Genomic DNA, 8,347 nt, shown 5'->3' on the forward strand with positions numbered 1-8,347 from the left:
TTCTTTCATGTTGAGCAGCTATGTATCCTCCTTGGCCCTTCTTATCATTGAAGTAGCAGTTTGCATGGTAGTTTGTGATACTAGTTTTTACAGGCTTAAGTTGACCTGAATCTTAATGGACCAGTTGTTTAGGGTCTTTGAATTATAATTGACAAAGATTACAACTCAAAAGAGAAATAAGAACTTTTTTAGTTGGGTTCTTTACCTAGTACCGATGGAGCGTCAATCTTATACACTGCTGACGATCTGGCTAAGACGATGGATCTCTTGCTGTGCATGTATGGGATGTTTGATTTCTCCCTTTTGTGTGTCTAAATATATATGTGTGTGTGTCAAATGAACAATCTCCTCCTCCTCTTACAGGCTAAAAGAGAGAGTTAATAGCTTCTAACTAAAAGAGAGAGTTAATAGCTTGATTAAGTGCCATTAAAGTAGGAGATGGTGGAGGAGAGGTTATCTCCTTAAAAATAGCTCTCAAAAGGTTGCTTGGCGAGGTTCACTAATTAATTAACTGGCAGAGATCACAAAAAATATTTGGGAGAGGCTCACTCAAATGTGGGTGGGCCATTACTTTTGAATAATGGGTAACTTGTCCAATGTGGGTCACCGTGGACAAAGTTCACTGACTAATTAGTTGGCGAACTTCACTAGTAAGTTCAAATTTAGCACAAGAGTCGAATTGTGACTTGGCCGACTCAATAATGTCTTTTGACTCGGTCTAAAGTCTAAATTGGAGTTAACCCACTCTTGACTCAGTCAGGTCAGTCGAGATGAGCTGTGTGGCAGAGTTTATATGTTCTGTCAAGCGAGCTTTGCTACAGCTTTTCGTGGGCTCAACTTTAAACTCATTTTAAGTGTTTAGCCCATGAGCGTTCACTTTTTTGTTCCAAGCCGAATCATTGGCCTAGATGTAATATATTTTAACTGTCTAGAAGACCTCCCCCTAAAGTTTTCAAGATTCTGTATTTGACTTGTAGCAAGGATTGAAATAGTTTCGATAATAGCTAGAGGTGTACTATTGAACATAGCTCGACTCATCTTGTTTTGATTGAAAATTATCTTTAATCTACTCGGTTGCAGAGGTGTACCATTGAACACAGCTTTATTCACTGTAGACTTGTACTGAAGGCTTAATAATTCTTGTACTCATCCAATTCTATATTTGGAACGAAGTTTGGTCATACTAATATTGGGTCGAGGTCAAGAAATCAGCAAAGTTTAGCTGATTCTACATACTGGCGAGATTCATCTTACATTGAGCTGTGTGGGCGATGTTCGTCGATTAACGACGTTCGCTAACTAGCGATTGTTGTTGAGATTACGCCTTTGGATTCACGGCGTGATCTGTGGCTGAGATATTTTGTTTGAAGATTCATGAGATCCGCCATAGATTTGATTGGGTATTAGGCTAAGATTTAGCCTCTTTGTTCAGTCCAATCAAATCTTGAAAGATGTGTTTTTTTTGAAAGTTTAGATTTGGGGAAGACTATAATTAGCACTATTTCCCTTCCAAATTCTTGACAGAAATGCACTCTCTCTATCCCCAAGCTCAACTCGAACTTCGCATCCACCCACACCTCCTCATCATAACCTACGTACTTTCCCACTTGCCAATTATCGAGCATTTGCTAGCCTTTGCGGCTACAAAGCCCTTCTCTCCACTCATCGCCCACAACCTAAAGCCTTACTCAATCCTCTGATCGATAACCCTAAACCCAATTATGTCGTTGATGCCGACATGGACTAGCAATGGTAGGTGGCCATGTCTGATGAAATTAATAGTCTCTTATCTAATGGAACTTGATCTCTTATTTCTCGGTAGCTTCACATGAATATATATTGTTGGGTGTAAATGGTCTTTTGAAATGACTATAATGCTGATGGCTTCCTTGAATGACACACTGCTCGACTTGTTGCCAAAGACTTCCATCTACAAGAGGGTCTATATTATGTGAAAATCTTTAGCCCCATCATAAAACCCACCACCATTCTTGCTGTCCTCTCCCTTGCTATCACTCACAATTGCCCAATTCATCAAATCGACATTCACGTCGTCTCCACAAATCTATTTATAGCCTCAACAGTTCCTGTGGGCATGATTTCAAAAGCTCACAATTGCCTTGTGTTCTTTGGTTATGTTGCCTCGAAAAGTGATGCCTCTCTTTTTCACCTGCATATCCAACAATATTCACATGTACGCTATCGTCTATGTCAATGAAATTCTTCTCACGCGTAGTAGCTCATCTCTTACTTAGGCCCTTCTTTCAACTCTGCATCAGTCTTTGTCCCTCAAAGATCTTAGTAATCTTCATTATTTTTGTAGGCATTATGGTCCTATAATTCCTGATGGTATATATCATTCTTTCACAGCCTAAATACATCATTGATCTTCTTTCACTAGTAGAAAAATGAATAAACTAGACATAAATTTTTCCGTCTAGTTTGCCTCAAACTAGACGGAAAAAAATTCCGTCTAGTTTGTTCAGTCTAGTTTGGATCAATCTAGACAGAATTTTCCGTCTAGATTGACAAACTAGACGGTTATTAAAAAAAAAGTATCCTCGTCTTAGACGGAATTCCGTCTAGAATGAAGCAACCTAGACGAAAAATTTCAGTCTGAGATGCTAAGTAACCAAAAAAAAAAAAAAAAGAAACTCTAAACGACCCACCAGCCGCCCTACTCTCTCTCTCACACACTCTCTCTCGATTTTCTCCTCCCGCACCCCCAAAAAAATTTTTCATATCCCCAATTTTTTTCTTCTCCTATGATTTCCCTCTTTGTTGTCTCGTCGCCCCCGGCCCCCGCCCTGCTCTCCGTCGCCCTCCTTCTCTCTCTCTTGCTGCACGCGCCCGCCCCGCCGCCCCGCCTCTGCCGCCGCTCCCCTCGTACCCACCCTCCACAGCGGCCCGCCGCCCCCCGCTCACCCATACCCGCTCGCTCTAGCGCACGCCCTCTTTCTCTCCCTCTTCCCGCAGCCCCGCTTCCCGCCACCCTCCTCCTCCGCTGCTCTCCTCCTCCGCCGCCGTCCTCTTGCTCCATATCTCCAACCGCCCTCCTCCTCCATATCGATCGCTTTTTCTTGCTCCACCACCATCTTAAACAAGTATGCAAATTTTGATTTTTTTTTTAATTTTTAGAAATTTTATGCAATTACTTTGGAAATCTGAGCAATCTTCTTCCCTCTGCAAGTTCCCATAGAGACACGAAAAGGAAGTTATTATTATTATTATTATTATTATTATTATTAATTTGGAGTGAATATTATCAAATTTTCTGAGTTTTTGCGTCTTCAAGCTTTTGCACAAAGCCTAAAACTGCAGTTTAGTAGCTTAGAACGTTTACAAGTGATATCACCAGTTTCAAGACCAGGATATTGTGATAGGCATATTATATGGCCTTATATTTTGCTCCTTGGTGTATTGTTGAAATTTTCACTTGCTACAGTTGAAACCCCAGCCGCCCGATCAACGGAAGCTCCTAAAATGCTGCGTCTCCTTGTTGAGAAATTATTTGTGAAGCCCGTTTACTTGTCAACTTCTAGACTCGGACTGTTTACCCTAATTAGCAGAAGAAGTGAATCTTTGATGCAAGGATTACGCAGGTTTTTATATATCGTCTAGTAAATAGAGCCATTTAGACAGTTGTTTTATTCTTTTTCTTCTTTTTTTTTTCCTTTTTTTTTGGCGGGGTTAATAGCACATAGACGTCCTGTAGTATCAAGTTTTGAAACTTATTGCCATGGTTTATATTAAATACAATTCATGTTGCGATTAATAAAAAAAAGATGGATTATCATTCTACATGGGCAGATTTCTGGCAGAGTAAGTATGTATTCTTCATAGGACTCTTGGAATAGCAATTTTCTTACAAATATAAAAATTAACTCATAGTATAAGAGTATTTAGACTTAGGTTGAACTCAAAGCTTACACACACAAGTCCATCACTTAAAAGAGCATCTTCACTAAATAATATGGTTAATTTACTGCTATTGAGAAGGTTATGGTATCAGTTTCAAAACAGCACATCTCTGAAGGACATGGAGCTAGATTGACTAAAATACAGTATAGAGATCATGCTTATTTCTTTCATTGGAAGCAATCGAATTGCAATATCTGCCAATTCCTCAAGATCAATGAAGAGGGCACGTCCACCTTCTCTAAATCCATTTTCAAAGGGTAGCTAGAGTATATATCAAATTTTCTATAAGCTATGTTCTAAACCTCAAATTACTAATTAATATATACTTTTGAATTTAATATACTGGCTTGAATTTAGATTTCTCATATACTCACTGTGTTTCAAATATTTTTTTATTTATGCATCCATAAATGGAAAACCGCTAACTATGACATCCTCCCGGTAATGAGATCGGAATATGCGAAGCAATTTGACACTAAATGAACCGCTTATGTTTTATGAATTGTATTGTGACTATGACTTGGATTTTTCTTTTTCATATTGGATTAATTTCAAAAAATAGAGTGATATATAATATATTATATTTTTTAATAATGTGTTATAATCCAATTTAGGTGAATGAAAAAAATAACGTTATCCTAGACTTCCGTCCAATAATTACGGTCAATTCTTTGGACTTATAATATAAGATAGACGACCCATATTTGGGTAGAAGACAAAGTTTTCTCTTGAAAATGATCGTTTATTTTATATTATACGAATAAAGAATTGGAACTGAAATTCGTAATTATTGGATCTGTCCTTCTCGGACGGGTTAGGAATATAGTAGTACATACATCCAACTTTGTATACTTTGTATATTTTCATCCTTGAAAGTTTTGGCAGTACGTATTCGTTGTTCTTCGTGTACAATAGGCGTATGTTGTTATGCGTTTTGGGCTATTGCTGATACGCATAATAACATCCACACACTGTACAGGGAGAACAACAGGTAGGTGCTGCCGAAATTTTTAAGAAATAAAAATATACAAAGTATACGAAGTTGGATGTGAGCACTACTATATTCTTAATGGATAGAAGCCTTCCTATGACAGCCGCTAGATTGATGTAATTAGTTTCTACATATGTTTCATATATATTTTATGTAGATAAATATTCATATTGTTAAATGATATATGAATGTATGTTTGATGTGTGTTAAATGTACAAGAGTCATGGATGTACTAGTACTTGTGAGACTAATCATAGTTAATAATTATATATAATTTACAGATGGGGATAATTCCTGACAAATCATGAATAGATATCCCACGACTTCATAGATTTCGTAGCATACGATACAAGGAGGGATGTGACGCCTTCATGCGTTATATTGAAATAAATTTGAGAAATTTAAGAAGCGGTGCTATGTATTGTCCTTGTTGTAGGTGTAGGAATATGAAGCTACTGAATAGGAATGATATACCGATCCACCTAATAAAATTAGGTTTTGATAAAAATTATAAATATTGGATGCTGAAAATATGAAGCATATATTGGGGTTCTCGTGCTGAAAATATGAAAATATGAAAATATGAAGCTGCTGAAAATAAGGAATGATACTCCGTCTTCGATCACCTCCCGGGTCGAAGAGCCTCCTCATCTACAAATTCAATTTTCATCATAGTTAAGAAAAAATATTTACATGATCATGAGATATGTTATTATGAAATGCATTATTGTTTTAATATGATAATCTGAAAAGTTATTATGAAATGCATTATTATTTTTAATATAATAATCTAGAATAGTTATAATTTGCCCGCTGGTTCTTGGTCGACAAGATTGAATGCATATATTGGGGTTCTCGTGCGTAGAGCGAACATTATCAACCCATATTTTCACTTCTGAGAACTACCATGGACCGTATACGAGGCGATATGGACCGAGCTTATGATAACTGCATATTGCTTTAGCTTTTTATTTATTAATAATTAGTAATTGGTATTAAATTATCCGAACTAAATGTGTATGTAAATATACAGGAATGCTTCTGCCTTGAGAACTAAAATGATCTTAATTATTAATATGATTATGAAATCTCATAAATGTATAATATGACAAGGAAAATCGAAAATGCTGATACACTTGAAGGCAAAAGCGGTGTATGGTACTTTCCGTGATAGTTATAGGGGTGAGGAAAAGAATCAGGAAAAGATCAAGGCAAATCTTGAGTTGATGATGAGACTTATATACATCTTAAGTAGTATTATTAACTCTATTTCGTGTTAATATTACGAGAAAACTAGAACACAAATAATATAGTCTTTACCTTGAATTAACTATATATTTGTGCTTTAGGCGGTATTTGAGACTGCATCCAAGGAGGATGCATCAATGAGGTTGTCACATGAGGGGAAACAAGGCGAACCAGACCCTCATATGCTTTCTACATAGGAGAACATCACTCTCACGCAGAACGTAATGGGACATAATAGGTATGGATGATAAAAAATCGATTCAATTTGAATGCTACGTTCCTATTTATATTTGTTTACATTATTGAATTCGAAAGCAAAATCTAATTTTATTTCTCCCTAATAATAGGAGAAGAAGATATCATCTGTATGGTGTTGGAGCTTCACCCGACATAAGCATAAGATCATCCACAGCATCCTCCACGTCATCTACAATAACGAGAGCAGCCCCAAGCAGTTTTCAAGCTATGCCATTTATCGCACGCATCTCCGTGTATTTGTTTGATAAGATTAATTCGGAGCTGTATATTTAGGTGACTACTGAGATGACTAGAGTTGCGAGAATGGCCAACTCAATGGATAATCTCATGGGGTACGTTATGGAATATTTAGGTGGTGCTATTCTCCATACCACGTACGGTGGAATCATACGGATCATAAACTCGATTGGCGATAATTCCGGCGCTAGGCAGAACATCGTTCAAACACCTTATTTTTTTCTTATATGTATAAATTCATTTTTGTTTACTATGTTATCAAACACCACATAATTATTTTTTAATTGGACCTTCAGAGTTGAGATATTGGAGGGAGCAACACACGTTCTCGTAACCGGGATAGAGATGCTACCGACGATGATGATAGCTGAGATTTTTTTTAATGCAATAAATAGTTTTATTTGTTATAGCACTCTACTTTTATTCATGTCGTGTACCATATCTTATTCATGTGTATCGCTAGTGAACATGTGGTTGGATGTATATATTGAATGGAATTGGTTGATGTATATTTTGGATTGGATGGTTGGATATGTGTATTGTGTATAATAGAATTGTTGGATATGTGCATTGGATAGTTTGATTATATTTGGTTATTAATGTAATTGTTATGAATTTTGATTATATTTGGATGGTTGGATGTACTCACGTGTATAATGTAATTGTACAGGGAATTAAAAATTATAAATAATTTTTTTTTGCTGTAAAAATATCAACCTAGACGGAATTTTATCTAGGATGTCCCAATCTAGACGGAATTCTGTCTAGGTTGATATTACAACAACCTAGACGAAAATCCGTCTAGGATAGGAGCTCTAGACGAAAATCAGTCTTAAGATTGCTCGTCTAGGTTCTATCCTAGACGAATTTTCGTCTAGGTTGGCAACCTAGACGATTATGTAATATCCGTCTAGGTTGTCAAACTAGACGGATTTCCATCTAGTTTACCCAAATATAGACGAAAACAGACTAGACGGCGCAAACTAGACGGATTTCCATCTAGGTGAACCAACCTATACGGAAACTGGAGCAACCTAGATGGAAATTTCCGTCTAGATTGCTCGTTTTTCTACTAGTGAACCAATCTTATTGCATGGATAACATGCATGAAAAAAAATAAACAATTGCTCCGACCCGTCTACATAAGCTGAGTATCGAGCGCTAGCCAATGCCACTACTGAACTCTCATTTGGTCATGCTTCTTGCTTTCTCAGTTGGGATACCCTGTTCATCATCACCATTACTTTGGTGTGACAATCTTACATGGTGCCACATACCTTACCGCCAATCCCACCTTTCATGCTCAAACGAAACATGTCAAAATTGACTCTTCCACTTTGTCTAAGATTTGGAAGCCAAGTGTCAGTTGCAGGTTTGCTATTTGTCCACTAAGGACCAAATTGTCGACATCATGTCGAAACACTTTCAGTCCATGATTCAAGCTACTATGAAGTAGATTCTAACTTGCTAGTAGAGCATATCGAGCTTGAGGGGGGCATAGTGGAGCATATCACAAACTATTTGAGCAACATGATTATCTCGTAGTAACCCTCATAACTACATGATTATCTTGTTGTAACATACATTTGAGCTCTCAGTCTTGTATAAAGCTCTCTCCCCTGCAACAAACAATGTGGCATGACATAAAATAGTTTGGGGGAGCCTAAATGTCCCGAAGCATTCATTTATCAG

General features: G+C 37.1%; 1 long non-coding RNA gene across 1 annotated transcript; it reads left to right on the forward strand.

Moving 5' to 3' along the window:
* LOC109842051 lies at positions 3,028 to 6,753 on the forward strand. Its single transcript, XR_002247288.1, has 3 exons — positions 3,028 to 3,104; positions 6,262 to 6,398; positions 6,508 to 6,753. It is a non-coding gene; the product is annotated as an uncharacterized LOC109842051 (long non-coding RNA).

This window comes from Asparagus officinalis, chromosome 1 (genome assembly GCF_001876935.1).
Source record: "Asparagus officinalis chromosome 1, Aspof.V1, whole genome shotgun sequence".
Classification (NCBI taxonomy): Eukaryota; Viridiplantae; Streptophyta; class Magnoliopsida; order Asparagales; family Asparagaceae; genus Asparagus; species Asparagus officinalis.